The sequence below is a fragment of the Triturus cristatus genome, chromosome 6, assembly GCF_964204655.1.
Source record: "Triturus cristatus chromosome 6, aTriCri1.1, whole genome shotgun sequence".
Classification (NCBI taxonomy): domain Eukaryota; kingdom Metazoa; phylum Chordata; class Amphibia; order Caudata; family Salamandridae; genus Triturus; species Triturus cristatus.
In genome coordinates, this window is record NC_140589.1 from 1,582,722,674 (window position 1) to 1,582,738,799 (window position 16,126).

The 16,126-nt window shown below is 47.9% G+C and overlaps 1 long non-coding RNA gene across 1 annotated transcript in view; it reads left to right on the forward strand.

Moving 5' to 3' along the window:
* The first annotated feature begins 1,144 nt into the window (after positions 1–1,144).
* The window catches only part of LOC146821686 (uncharacterized), a 204,746-nt gene continuing 189,764 nt past the window's right edge, over positions 1,145–16,126 (forward strand). Inside the window, exons 1-2 of the long non-coding RNA XR_014962755.1 lie at positions 1,145–1,807; positions 12,919–13,104. This is a non-coding gene — a long non-coding RNA (uncharacterized LOC146821686). The remainder of the gene's footprint in view (positions 1,808–12,918; positions 13,105–16,126) is intronic.

Here is a 16,126-nt window from a genome sequence, read left to right on the forward strand (position 1 = left end):
TAAACAATCACAGACATGGTAGCCATCCATGTAAATGAATATGGGCAATCAGAATGAGTTGTAATTTGCAAACCCTGTAATTTATACTTATTAGGTGTTGGATTGCAACTCATTCTGATTCTGGTTTTTATGAACCGAGCTAATGGCACACAGGTCAGTTTGTAAAAACATTTGCTGGTCACAGGAATACTGGTGGGAAAGTGCTACAAGTGTTTTGTGATCAGTAATTAGTACATATGGACCCTTGTTCCTTTCACATCTCTTAAAATCGATAACATAAGTTTTTAATTGTGATGTGTTTTTATAAGAAAGTCTTCCATCAAAGAACCAACACAAGAAGACTCCATAATGGCGTGGTTGTCTGCCCTCCCAACATTTGCAACCAAGACGTGGAGGGTTTGTTGAAAAATCCGTCAATGCTGTGTATGTGATTGCATGTTTAATGTTTTTTGTAACAGTTACTTTGTTTTTAGAGCTGTTGTCATCGTAGTATTCATATTTTGTTTACTTTCACTATTTACAAAGTTTGACCAATCGTTCTGTCACTCACCCTCCACAGGTCTGCCAATCCACACCTCACCGACATGCTTGTCATGTTGAGTATGCCATTGCTGACGCATCACTTATTCCCAGACTCCTCAATGGGATCGAAATCTACAAGGTGGGTGAGTATGGGAGTGAACAGTCAATAATTCATAGGGGACCAAAAACGCTACCCTTGCTCCAAAATACACCTCTCTTCTTGTGCTGGAAAGAAACTCTGTATAGTGTTATGCTTGTCCTTAAATATTCCTTTTTTATCAAACTAGCAGCCAAACATGTGCCAAAACGTTAACACAGCTATATGTTGACTTTAATTGATGTTTCCATTGCTCAAAAAAACTGTACTCTGATTTACACCCCGTGTTTTTATATAATGTTTGACTTTGAATTCAACACTAAGGGCCTTAATATGAATTTGGTGGTCTGTGGACTGCCGTACTGGTGGTGGCAGTCTGCCCACCATAAGCTCGGTATATTACGAGTTGTGCAAATTGGCTTTCTGAAGACCGTTGCTGAACCACTGACTCCACCGTGCGGCGGACGCGGAGTGTGCCTATGAGTTTGTGGCAGGGGGGAGTGGCTAAGGTGCAGATGGGGGAAGACGTGTGAGCACAGAGCTCCACGCTGCCCCGATCAAAAATCCTGATGCGGGAGGCTGAATTGAGCCCCTGAAAAGTTGTACGGGTGTCGCTTAGGGCCGGGACCTGAAATGGCGACAGCAGCAAAACACCCAGATGTTGGAGACCTGGGAAACTCCGAGTTGCGCTGCCCGCAGGACGAAGGGGCATGATGGCGGCCACGGCGTTTCCCGCTAGCGCGTAGCCGCTGTGACGCTCCTCCCCCTATGGTGATGGCGATGGTGATTTCGACTCTGCAGTTAGTTGCTCTGATGCGCTAAGGCTGGCCGCTGCAGCTAGTTCTTTGCTTCGTTCCAACCTTCCTTTTTTCGGCATTTCATGAGCCTTCTGAATGCCGTTTCATTGCTGCGTCTCCCATTGGAATATACTTTGTGGTGAAACCCAGCTGAAAAAAAAACGGAGGCACCTGTTTTACCGGAGGCACCAGAATCCCGCTGGAATGACGGCTCGGAGTCCTGCTGAGTGTTAATCCGCTGACTTGCCCACGTTAATCGGCGGGTCTGTTGTTCCAAGTGCGGAATGAATTGCCCGAACGGTATACACATAGTGCCACGAAAAAAATTAGACTGGTAAATGAAGGCGGAATTGTACTGGCTAAACCGGCAGCTTTTCAACTCAATCAGGAGGTGAGCACTGGGAGTGTTGCGAATGTATAGCTGTTTTGACCGGAATAATCTTTGGGAGAGACTGATTAGATCTGGCCTGCGACTTGCGCTGAAGGTGCTAAACTGTGAAAAATTGTGGAAATTGTGGACATCTTTTTTTGGGAAACATACTTGTGGAGCTGGGAGGCTGGAAAAGGAGCTAATTTAAAACTGTGTTGAGTAGCAGTAGGAGGAGGAGGGCGGGAAAGTGGGATCAGTATCCTCGGTGATAAGAATTTAGAATTTGGACTGCAGAGCTAATCTAATAAATTATACAATGAGGAAACAGCTCAAGCTGGCGGCTGCAGCAGCGAAAGTGGATGTCGCGATTGCTGCAAAAAATAAAGCGCGTTCAGCAAAAGCCAAACTGAACCAGTCCAAGGGAGGAAACAAATTACATCATGCTGAGTTCTCCGTTAGCTCTCAAAGTTCAGAGATTGATGATCCCCCTTTACAAGAGATAAGACCGATGGAGGCTGCAGAAGTTCCTCCCACGGACTAAAACCTGACTATTTTAACTGGGATTACTAATGCTCGGGTAAATCAGGAGCAGAAAAATGCTAGAGACTTCCATCTCTTTGTTAAGAAGGTGCTACTTCCCATTACTTTTACTGATAAACCGAGAAGTGATTCTTTCGAACAGGGTACTTTGGGGGCGACAGGGGATTCTACAACCGGAGCCACACCTATGGAATCAGTACCTTCTTCGGGGTCACTCTCCTTTCCATCTCCAGGGTTGCCTCTTTTAGGAGGACATTCCTTACAGGCACAGGTACCATCTACGGGTCCATCGACTCCGTTTTTACTTAATGCTTCCATCGAGGTGACTCCACTTCCTCAGTCTCCGCCCGCTCTTCTCCATGCCAGTTTAAATGACCTTCAACCGCAATCAAACAGCATCATCCTGCCCAAGCTCAGGGCCAGCCAGATAAGCAAGTTCAGTATGCTCCGTCAGAACAACAAGTGGTCTTAGCTCTTCCAGGTATTAACATCTCGCTGGAAAGTAGCTCTATTTTATTAGATCCTGGGTTTGATTTAGATCAGTGTTTCCCAAACTGTGGTCCGCGGAACCCCAGGGATCCGTGACACATTCCCAGGGAGTCCGCAGGAGGCAGTTTTAAAAGCACTGCAAAGTTCCTTCTACAATTTGCATTTTTCGAGCAACAATAAAAGTGTCAAGATAACACCAGTGATTAATATACCTGCTGGAGAGAGATGAGAGTTTTGTCCAGTGGCAGCTTTGAGTTATCTAATGTAGCACAGAGGGTTAATATGCCTACTGCAAAGAAAATGTACCATTCATTTAAAAAAACTGTATTTTATGTGCATAGGTGAGTGTGTTACTGCTTTTGTCACAGAGTTCTTTTGTTACTCTGCAGCTCATAAGTGACAACCGAAATCTAGCACAGTGACCTATAAACGGTCATCAAAGTGCTGCTTACATACTGCATGGTACAAGTTAGTAACTTATGTTTTTTCCCAGTCTTTCATTATCCTGATGCTGCTAAAAAGGTTTATCTGGGCGGAAATACATTTTTATTGTTAGTCAATGCTAACCACCGGTTGATGTTCTGAATCCCAAGTTTGTGCTTCTCCAGACCAAGCACTCTTTAAAAATGCCTACCAGTATGAAAGACATGTGAACCCTACACCTTGTAGTCCCGTTTGCCTTGTGTAACATTTTCTCTACACTGATTTACAAGTATGATTCATTGTCTCTATATGAGTGTGATGTAAAGTGCTCTGACATCCTACACTGGTATGAGAGGCACTATAAAACAAATTAAATACATGTGACAGATGTGCTGTGGAGAGATAAGAGGCGCTGTTGAAGGGTGACAATAAGGGAATCATTGAAGAACCCCAACAAAGACGGTCGTATCCTGGTGCATAGGAAGGTCTTCATTTACTATTCTTTAAAAGCTGCTACAATTCAATATATAATGATAAATGTGTTTTGGAATGCACCACTGTTTCCTGAATTTCTTGGGTGAAAAGCTTCCCAAAACACCATTTGTAGTGGTCAGGCTCACTCACTGCACTTGGTGTGCACCGTATGGCGACTGATTTGAAAACATTTGCCAGGGCTGCTTTGGGCTGCCAGTCTGGCCCTGGCAGGAGCAGGAGCCTCGTACTGCAAAATAAAACCAACCAATTAAAAGTTAGTCACGGAGTTACAGCAACAACCTTCCCATTAAATTGTTTTGGTTTTTGCAAATTCTTTGAATATAAAATACTAAGGGGGATATTTACAACAGAAGTGGTGGAGTGTGTCGTTAGCCTCCTTGGCTTAACGACACGCTCCACCACTTCAGAAACGCAGCGCTGCACCATATTTAAAAGAATATGGTGCAGCCCTGCTTTTCCCCCAGTGTTGGCGCTACACTTAGCAGTGTAGCGCCAATGCAGGCACCCTTGCACCATAGTGCAAGGGTGAGTGCATGCAGGGGAAGATTCTTTATGTACAGGAAGGTCCCCCTTCCTGCACATAAACCATCTAGAATTGCCGTTTTGACACTTCTATGTGTGCTACTTAATGCAGCACACATGGAAGTTACAAAATGGCATTTTTTTAAAAGATTGTTTATGTGCAGGCAGGCTCACCTTCCTGAACGTAAACAATCCAAGGCATTTTGCTTTTTCCATGTGTGCTGTATAAGGCAAGTCACATGGAAAAAGCAAAAACGAGGAGAAATAAAGGATTTCTCCTTGTTTTGCCAAGTTAAGACCTGGTTTTCCCTGGTCTTAATTTTGGCGCTGCCTCCTGTTTATGCTGCACTTGTAAATAGGGGGCAGTGTCAAAATCACTGGGTGTTGCGGTGAAACGCCCACTGCAACACCCACTGCCACCCCTTTCAAGCTAAGCATTGCATGACAGGTGGGCTTATTTCAAAAGGCAGCATTAAGCCATTTTATGTGGCTTAACGCTGCCTTGTAAATAGGGCGAAGCCTTGATCGCCACGGTAACGTCGCAAAAAGTGTGCACATGTTTGTTTATTTTTTGGGAATTACTGTTTTAATGTTTGAAATTTTAAATCATACACATTTTTTTGGGGTCCCCGGCTTCCAGTGGTGACTCATTGGGGGTCCGCAGGAGTCAAAAGTTTGGGAAACACTGATTTAGATATTAGTGGGTCTCAGCAAGGAACCAAAAAAACATACTTGGTATTCCAGGATGAGAAGGCTGCCTCATGTCAGATGGATATTAAAAAGATGTTAAATATGATTCTCGAGGAAATTCGAGACATGAAGAAAACACAGCAGTTAGAAATTTTATCGATTCAGCAGCGACTGGGAAAAATAGAGGAAGCAGTTGCTAGTCTTCTGGGTCGTGTCCATGAGGCTGAATCTAGGATTTCTTCTTTAGAAGACCAAATGAATAGTGTTCTTCAACAAGCGGATTTAGTTTCCCGTGAAAAAGTAATTATGGAGAACAAGATTGAGGAACTTGAGAATTTTTCACGTCGCTCTAATCTTCGGTTAGTTGGTGTACCGGAACGACTTGAAGGGGGTGACACTCTCAAGTGGGTTGAGACATTTATAAAGAAGGCTGTGATACCTGAATTTTCGGGGGACTTAACTTTAACAAGGGCTCATCGGGTCCCTGCTCATCTTGCTCCTAACGAGAAGTTCCCCCGCACGATACTGGTCAACTTTGCGGATTACCACGTTAAGGAAAAAGTACTGACAAAGGCAATCCAGATGAGACAGTTCGAAACTGAAAATGGAGTGAAATGCAGAATATTCTCTAACATGTCAGCAGCGGCGGCTAGAAGACGCAAAGAATTTGTCAAGTTACTTTATTTGTTTAAAGCTCAAGGGGCACAAGCTTCGATTGCACAACGAAGGGGCAAATTGGTGGCTGGGACTGTGCAGTAGCAGAGTGGGGAGCAGGGAGACAACTGTGTGGCCGACGTGGGGACACCGGAGGACGTCGGGTCCCACATGGTGACGATCGCACTGATACAGATCCCGCTGAGCTGTTGATTGACCGCACGAGGATCGGGGCTGCACACCGTTGGTGTGGAGCTGGGGAACCTCCTGCCGCTGCGTGACTCTGCGACTCCGGAGGTGAGGAGGAGCAGGATGGGGGACCCCCGGAGCAGAAGGCAAAGTGGATAGAAGGTGAGCGGGGGGCACTCTCGGTCACGGAAGCCGCTGGGAGGCTTGCGGTGCTACTTAGCCTCAGCCCGAGAGGCTAGACGAAGGGGAGAGCCGCCATTTTAAGCGCTGGGAGAGACGGAGGCGCAGAAAAGATGGCGGACGGCATCGTTGATGCAGCTGAGGCGGGGTGGCAACCGGAGGCTGCAGTGCAGGCTGGCGGCGAAGTACTGGTGCAGCACTGAGGGGCAGTGGGGCATGCCGAGACGAGACGAGCGGAGCCCAGCCTCTGAGGCACATACCATTGTGAAATGAGACAAGTGGTGGCAGGACAGCCCGGTGAGCAGTGGCTTCACTGTGCTGAGCTCCATTGAGGCTCGAAGCACTAATCTGGCGCAGGGGACAGGGCAGCAGGGTTGGACCTGACTGAGCTGATTAGGACAGGCTGCCAGTGTGCTTCCCAATAACAGCAAAACAGAGGTGAGCTTCAGGGGCGCAAAGAGAGATATTGCGGCTTGGGAGGTGATGCCTGAGAGTGAAACCTTACCAATAAGCACCCAGCTGACTGGAGGTGGAGGTATAGAGCAGGTATAGTATGCCAGGAGATGCAGTGCGGGGGCACTGGATCGCACGAAAGACAGCTGAACTGGGGAAGCGCCGAAGGCGAGGACCAACTAGAAGGAGCGGTGCACTCCCGGTAGTCTAGAGGAAAAGGGATAGCGGCGGGCGCACTCTGTGTGAATCCCTGGAGCAGACTGCCATAGCCGCATGGACATTTGGATAGTTTCCTCAGTCCTGGGGTGCGCGTTCCTGGTGCCCACAGGAGGTGAGGACTCCGGGGGCGGTGCTGCTGATTGGTTGGCCGATGTTGGAGGCTGGAAGGTGCTGTTTGTGGAACATGGCACGGGCCCTGGCTTAGGGTGACTAGGACAGTGGCCCAGCGAGGTACCCACCTGTGAGGTGTGAGGAGTAAATTGAAACAGGGGTACAGTCATTAGGTGGATAGAAGCCCGAAGCTATTGCTGGTGGACCGTGCATATCACCAGGCACTGGAGGGAGGCCGGACTTGGTGATCGAACTTGCACTGCAGGTAATAATGGGGAAGCCAAGAGGAAAACAGGTGGGAGCGCCCCCTGAGCAAGAAGAGGAAATGGGAGGGCCGGACAAGCAGGAAGAACATCAGAATCTGAAGGGATGCTGCAACAACAGGTGGATCAAATCCTCCAAGCCATCACTGACACCAGGGAGGCACTGCAATTGGACATTGCACATGTGGCGCAAGGGTTGGGGTTGCTCTGAGCTGACCACGCTAAATTGGTTGACAGGGTGAAGCAGACAGAGGCAACTTTGGAGACCTTGGAGCCTGCCCGAACGGCAATGAAAGCCCGAATGACGGATGCCCAGCGCAGACTGCAGGTGCTGGAACGGAGCGGAGGATGCTGATGGGAGGAATAGAAGAAAAAAAATTCACATGGTTGGATTGCCGGAAGGAGTGGAGGGAACCAGTATAGTGGAGTATTTGGAAGCTTGGCTGAGAGCGGAGGTGGCGCCTGAAGGCCTCTCATCGTTCTACACTCTGGAACGAGTACATAGAGTCCCGGCACGCCCACTGGCCTCTGGGAGACTGCCTAGGCCAGTGGTGGCAAGACTGCTTCACTATAAGGACAGGGATCTATTGCTCGTACTGCAGGTCTATACAAGGTGGGGAATGGGAAAGTAATGCTGTTTCCGGACTACACACTCGAAGTACAGCGCAAACGAACATCGTTTCTGGAAGTCAAAAAGGCACTTCGAGACGAAGGCCTACAATATTCCCTAATGTTCCCAGCACGGCTAAAAATAATACTGGATGGCAAGACGTACTTCCACGACATCCCCGAGGAGGCCTGGGACTGGCTGGAACTGTACAGGTCAGGAGCCGGAAAAGCTGGGCGTGTCAAGGTACGCCAGAGGAGGGACCACGACCGTGATGATCGCGACGAACCCGATGACACCGCACAGAGACATCGAAACCCACTGGAACACAGACAGAGAAAGAACGCTCGGCTGCATTACAGGCTATTTTGCAAGAGACAGGAACGGTGGCAGAGGAGGCGTCAAACTCTGAAAAGGCCTCGGCGGGGTCGGGTACCGAGGAATCGGACGCAGGAAGTGTCCCTCTGCCGCATGTGACAGCTGGAACGGCAGATGAGATGGTGGATGCATAGTGACAGGACTTGGCTTTGGGGGCTGTTGAGTTGGGGAGGGCTCTGGTTCCAGACTGGGGGCATCTACTGGAGGTTTGAACGACGCCTGAGTGATGGTGGTAAGAGGAGTCAGTATGGCCCGGTGAGTCAATAATGTGGTACTCCCGCCAAAATGTCACCCTGGAAGGGGCTGACTAGTTTTCTCGGGGACACAGCGCAAGCTGCTGAAGGTATAGGAAGTCGACCTTCTGAGGCTTTGCGCCCACCCCCCTAAATTTGTGTCAGTGGGTTCCTTAGGTTTTTAATACAGGAACGGTTTGAGTGATAGTTTGGATGGGTACTAATGTTGTAGCGCCTGTCCTGGGGGAGGGTAGTTGGGGAGAGTTCTGGGGGTTGGTTGGGGTGAGTAAATCCACCGGTGTGTTTCAATGTGTGGGGTGCTGTTTTATGAGGAATCGGTTTCTGCATGGGTTCGCAACATGATTTGAAATGTATTACCTGGAATGTACGGGGGCTCCATTCGATGCTTAGACACCACAAAGTACATGCTTATTTGGTACGACGGGGGACCCACATAGCCTTCCTACAAGAGACGCATATTACTAAATCTGAAGGGCTAGTACTGAAACGTAGATGGAGGGGTCAATTATTTTACATGACTTATTCGGCATTTGCTAGGGGGGTGTTAATATGGGTTAGGGCGGGAGTTCCGTTCCAGCCGACGAACAATTGATAGACCCAGAGGGGAGGTTTGTGGTAGTGACCGGCCGCCTCAATTGTACCGAAGTGACACTGGGTAGTATATATGCCCCTAACGTGGATCAGGCTTATTTTTCTGGACATTTGTCAAGTAAGCTAGCGCCATATTTGACTGGTTCGACACTGATGGGAGGAGAATTTAATTCCATTGTGGATGTGGAGATTGAAAGGTCCCACCCCCCGCTTCCGGATGCCCCGATCCACAGACTCTCTAAGGCTAGACGAGGGTGGCAGAATGATTGGGGATTAGTGGACACCTGGCGGGAGCATCATTTGGAGGAGCGAGATTGTTCTTACTACTCCGGCAACCATGATTTGCACGTGCGGCTGGACTCGGTATTATGCACGCCGGATGTGCATGCCAAAGTCGGTAATAGTACATACCTAGATAGGACAATATCTGACCATAATCCGTTGCTAGTGCAGATTCGATGGGTCCAGGAGAGGGCTGTGATACCGACCTGCCGATTGAGACCAGAGGCCTTAGATGACCCGGCCTTTTGAGCAGATCTTGGAACGGGTATAACCCAATATTTTGCTAAGAATGAGGGCACGGCGATGTCGGTGATGGTTGAGTGGGATGCCTTTAAGACGGTAGTCAGGGGATTATGTATTGCCAAGACGGTGGGAGTGCGGAAAATGCTATTGAACGATATAGAGGCGGCAGAGCATAGGTTGCGCAAATCTGAGAGGGCTCGTCCTGAAGATAAGAGCATACACAGGGAGGTTATGGAAACTAGAGAAGCAGTGGCGGCTCAGGTGGAAAGGCTACACTCCTTTGACTATAAGTTGTATCAGGCAAAGGTGCATGCAGAAGGAGATAAATCAGGCACGCTGTTAGCGTGGCTAGCTAAGCTGCAAGTCCGGGGCACACCTATATTGGGATTAACGGCACCAACAGGGAATTTGGTGTATACGCAGCAAGGGATAAATGGCCTGTTTTTAGATTATTATGCTGCACTTTACCGTAGCCGACTACGACAGGATGGGTACGCCATAGGGGAGTTCCTCTCTGAATTAATATTGCCTAGGTTGGAGCAAGAACAAGAAGATATGTTAGGGCAGGCAATCACGCTCGGTGAAATCAGGAATGCGATTAAGAACATGGCGCGTAACAAAACACCAGGAGTAGATGGTCTGCCCATAGAATTTTATTCTACTTACGCCGATTGCTTAGCGCCACGGTTATAAGCGATGTATCAGGCAGCATGGAAGGAAGGGAGGCTACCGGCGACCACTCGTGAAGCTATTATCATCCTATTACTGAAGCCCAGGAGAGACTCGACTGACTTGTCAGCTTACCGTCCATGTCAATGTTGACCACAGATTACAAAATACTGAGCACAATTCTTGCAACCAGGCTCCTCCCGTACATGACGCAGCTTGTCCACTCAGACCAAGTGGGCTTCATTCCTACGCGAAACACGGCAGTAAATGTGAGGCGACTGCTCCGTATCTTGGAGGGGAATCGCAGCTCGACTACTGTGGCAGCGGTCCTCTCAGTAGATATTGAAAAGGCTTTTGATAGCTTAGAGTGGCCGTTTTTATTTCAGATCATGCGAACGATGGGCCTAGGAGAGGGTATCGTGAAGTGGACTCGGATCCTTTATCCCACGGCGACAGCCCGGGTGTGGACGGGGGCGATGTTATCACTGCCATGTTCTGTGGAGCGGGGAACGAGGCAGGGGTTTTCTTTGTCTATGCTGCTGTTTGGACTAGCAATTGAGCCACTAGCGGTGCGCGCCAGAATGGGGAACTATTATATTGGCCTGGATCTGAGAGGAGACATGCAGTACATCTCGCTCTATGCAGATGATTTACTCATGTATCTGGCTAACACCGCAGAATCCTTGATAGGGGCGACGACGCTGCGGCGCGGGATTGGCGAGGCATCAGGGCTAGAGGTGAATGGGGCAAAAACCTGCCTGTTCCCTGTGAGACAGATGGCGGAGAACCCTCAGCAAGTAGGAGGTATACGATGGGAATCACGCTGTTTACCTTATCTGGGGACACACATTTACCATAAGCAAGAGGATTTGCAGGAGGGTAATGTAAATAGAGCACTTAGAGGTATTAAAGGGAGTATAGCATTTTGGAGCACGTTACCACTCTTAGTGGCGGGCCGAGTGGCATTGTTGAAGATGGTGGCATTGCCTCAGTTGTTATACTACTTCAGGACGCTACCGATATGGATACCAAGCTCGTTATTCAAAAGGCTTAGTGGGGGAGTTTATATGGGGGAATGGCAGGCGTCGAGTGGCCTTGACCACGATGAAGTGACCCAGAGCAGAGGGAGGATGGGCGGTCCCGGATTTTGAGCAATACTACTTGGCAGCTCAGCTGCAGTGGTTTACCCAGGCAGTGGCAAAGGAATTCAGGGGCCCGGATGGACTGGAAGGTCGATGGATACCACGTCATGTCTTATCATTTGCTAGAATTGGTCAGCGATTGCGGATTGACACGTTAACGCATGAAGAGCGGATGTGGAGATTATGCTGGAACCATAGTCAAAAGAGGAGTGGGGTTCTACGGCCGTACGCGCCGGAGATCCCTCTGGGCATGTGCACAACACTTTCGCATGGGGGAGATTGGTCTACATTAGCTGCATGGGAAGACCAGGGAGTGCAAATGGTAGGGGATCTGTATGAAGAGGGCGTTCTTTTGCCTTTCCAGACATTGCAAGACCGATTCGGCCTACCCAGGGGTGCTTTCCTGCTGCATTCCGCCCTCACAGCGGCAATCCAATGTAGGTGGGGTAGGGCTAACCGAGCCACAGACATCTCTAACGTGCCAGTATATAGTGATGGTGGCAGGGACCTTCAAGGCCATAACATGCTTATACAGGAGGATGGGGGAGGAAGAGGGGCAGCCACTGAGTCAATTGCAAGGGAAGTGGGAAGCAGATCTGGGTAAAGAAATCCCTGACATGACGTGGTTGAGAATAGTAGAGTGGGCATGGAAGAGTACGCGCAATGCCAGGTTTCAGCTCATTCATTTCTATATATTGCACAGGGCGTACTTAACCCCGGCGAGAATTAATAAATATTTTAATGTAGAAACAGCCAGATGTCCACGGTGCAACTCGGAGGAAGCAGAATTTATTCACATGGTATGGAGTTGCCCGCAATTAGGAACATATTGGGAGGAAGTGGTTGAGATCTTATGTGGAGTGACGTACAGGCAGATAGATCCAAACATGGGAGCATGCATGCTACAATGGTTTCCTCATACGAACAAGACAAAAGTCACAAATAAGTTCCTGGACCTAGGGCTGATACTAGCTAAAAGGGAATTAACGAACAATTGGAAATCCAGGCAAGGACCTAGCGTTGAGCACTGGAAGGCAGAGTTAACAAGGTGGGCAGCACGAGAGAGCATGGTACGGTTCTAGCTAGCTAGGAGATCTAACTGCGAGAAGGTATTGGAGGCTGCCCAAGCATGGGAAGCTCTGGTGGCACTGTTGCAGATACCTGAGCCAGAATTGGATGGGGAATCATTAGATACGCCGGTGGGGATGCCTTGAATAGGGAGACAGTATTGTGGTACCTCATCATTCCAGGAGACATCGTAGTGGAATTAGGAAAGACATCGACTCGTTGGCCAACCCAGCGAGAGAGGGAGCTATATGCCCGTGACCAACTTACATACTACATGACTTTAGCAGGATGGTAATGTTGAACACACCGGTGGAGAGGGTTGGGAGGGTCAAAGGGGTGGGAATGTTTCGCGATTAGATGGTAACCTTGATCGAACGAGCTGGCGGAATATGGATTCGCAGAGGGAGCATACCTGACTATAGTTGTAAATTGGACTATGCGTATCATAAGGGGATATGTATGTGGGGAAGATGGGGGACAATGGAATTGAGTTTTATCTGTATGCCAAGCCAAAGAAATGCGACATTAAGAAATCAGGAAGTGTACCAATGTACTGTTATGAGACCAATGTAAGTTGTTTGTTGGGTGAAAATCAATAAAACATATTTAAAAAATATATAAAAATGAGTTTGTTCCAGTAAAATGTGCCCAATTGTGACTTGCTTTACAGCTGGCGTGACAGTGGCAGTCCAACCACCACATCTGAGATGGCGGAAAAGGAGGGATATAAGGCAGAAACTCACCTCTACTGACCTCTGCTCCTCATCCAGTATCATGGAGCCCATTACACACATCCTGCCATTGTTCTACTTCCTGGATCACATTTAAAATCCAGTCCACGTGGATGAACTTGGCGGTAAGTCACACAACTATCTGCTGCCATAAACTACCCTGCAAAAAGATGCCACACCTTGGTCCAGGCAAGGGAGTCATGGTCCCTAAGTAATTTACACATATACAGGAACCCTGTGTGGGATTGTTTCTTATCAATCATCAAAAATACCTGTGCGGGATTGTTTCTTATCAATCATCAAAAATACATCTATAGGATGCACTCCTAGACCAAAACATTTGCACTGCACAGGCACACAGAACACATATAGCCATGTCTTTGCAAATTATATACAGTGATAGTGATGTGGGCATTATTTTGTGTTCCATAACAGCATCTCTTCAACGATATCACACCTATTAATCTATGTCACACATCTTATGTCCTTTCCCACTTGTTTCCCATGTTACTACTGATATTCACAAGTCCTCCAGCTTATCATTTCTCAAGAGTTGCTAAAGTGAATTTGAAGTGACTACAACTACCACTAGGCCTTGTCACTCCAACTATAACCAAGATGCTTTACTCCTTTTGCCCCTTCTCACTTGTCTCCCATATCACTAATAAAATTCACTGGTCATGCAGCTTACCATTTTTCAGGGTTTTGTAAAATGACATTGAAGTGACTACAAGTACCAAGAGGCCTTGTCACTCCAACTCTAACCAAGATGCCACACTCCTTTTGCCCGTTCTCACTTGTCTCCCATGTCATTACTGAAGTTCACTTGTCATGCAGCTTACCATTTTTCAAGTGTTGCTAAAGTGACATTGAAGTGAATACACCTACCATGTGGCCTTTTCACTCCAAATATAACCAAGATGCTGTAGTGAGTGTAACACAATCCCATTTTAATACACATCACAGGTCCTGTTGTGATGTCTAAGAAACATGTGTATGGATGTGTAATTAAAAGTCAAACAGACCTTCTTTGCTACTACTCCGTTTTGCACTCTCACAAATCACCCACATGAAAAGGCAATGTCAATCAATGGGATAATATACAATCTGTCTGGGGATCAGTCTAATGGCACCATGGAAACACTCTCTGCAGGATAGCAATGCCTCTACCAGAGAGAACCCTGAAAGACCAGGCCCTGAGGCACGGTATATTTTGCACATGTCTGACAATTCCATGAGCACTGGACCTGGGAACTGAAATATATCAGGCACAACCAATAGCATAACCAAGTGCCATGCATGTGTAGGCACTGGGTCAGTAAATCTTATGAAATCAAACACAGCACTAACAGCATGTGGCACACAACTAGATGAAGTAGCTGTTAAGCCCACACTGCAAAATGGACACGTGTCCATGCAGAACTACACAAAAGCATGGCAAGTTGGCACTCTCCATGTGTTAACATACAAATATCTAATTTCAACACATCAAACCCTTACCCAACATACATCATAGGGAGAAGTATAACCTAAATGATGTGGACAGTGGCCAGGCCAAGCTGAAATACTTATCACATAGAATGTCACCCAATGCAATATCTGCCCCATTTGGATGTCATCTCACATAGACATCCATCCTACATTTCCCCCTGTCCTGTGTAACTCCAGCACTGGCTCCAAAAGCACATCATACTAACCACAACAACTGAATCACCAATGAGGGGTCAATCAAACCCAACATGGGGCAGGATGTGGACTATCGGCTAGAGGAGTCAACCTCAAGGCTGGGGAACTGGGTTTAAGTCCATACAGGGGCACTTAACTTCCTTTCATTCTGGGCAAATCCATTCATTACCCCGTGCCTAATAAAATTATTGTGTCTGTCTGTAACACAACTAGTGCTCATGTAAAGCACACTAATACCTTCGGGTCGAGTTTGAGCTATATAGGACTCAAAAGAAAGAACAAGGAAAAGTTTTAATGATAGCAGAAAAAGTGATAAAGGGAAACAATGGCCAATGGGCAGTCCAGTGTCATATCGCGTGCCACAGCACAAGGTTGTGCCACCAAACCTGCCCTTACTGACACTGCCAGTAAACCTCCTTACAAAGGAGCATCTATTGGGCATAGCAGGCACCTCGAAGATGATACTTAGCAAAGGGAGCGGAGGTTTAGGGAGGGGTGGGTTTGTTTTTGGGAGGGGGCTTTTTGGGTTTGAGTGGTTTTGGGGTGTGCTTAGTTTTAGGATATGTTTTGGTCTTTTTCTTTTTATGAAGGGTTCAGATGAGTGGGGACGCTGTTTTTCAAGGGTAGAGTGGGAAGTGGAAGGAATGAGCTTGGGTGTGGGAGGGATTTTTGGGACTTTGTGGGGGTTTGGTTTCACAGGCGCAAGGGCAAACATGCCAGATTACATGAAAAACGGGTAGGGTGTTTTATATGGCGTTTGGTCTGGGTGGAAGAGTGAGTGGAAGTTTGAGATAGGTCTGCTGTCTGCACTGTTTGTGTTGTGGATGTGGTCATTGTATGTTGCTTTGATGGTATGGGTATGGTTGTGTCTATGGAAGGGGCAGTGTGTGTTGGTGTAGTGTCTGTGGGTGTGGTTGTGTCTGTGAAGGACTTTGTGTGTGTTGCTGTGGTGCCTAGTGGTATGCTGCAGGGTGGGGTTGGTGAGGGAGGTGAGTGTCTGCTGTGTGCATGTATGTTTGAGTCTGTGTGGTGCTTCTGTCTGTTCAAGTGTGTGCATGCTTAGGTGTGTGTTTGGGATAGGATTGGGAAGAGGGAATATAAATGGGGAAGGGATGGGGGTTGAAGGTTGTGATGTGTGGAGGGCTGCCATGAAGGAGAAAGGTACATCATGAAAAGTTCTCTGTAGGCCAGATATGGCAGTGTGAATGCCTTCCAGGTTGGAAACAAACCTGCGACAGCTTGTTGTCTTACTCATGGATGGCATTCAACATTGCGGTCTGACCCAGAGAGATCCTCGTCAGAAGGACAATAGCCTCCTCACTCAGGGCAGCGGGGCAAACAGGGGCAGGGGCTGTGGTGCCTAGAGAGAAGGAGACCACTTCCTTCTTAGGAGGTGGGAATGGCCAACTTGTGGGGGGACAACAGGGAGGGTAGCGGTGGAACTGGGGGTGGTAAACAAGG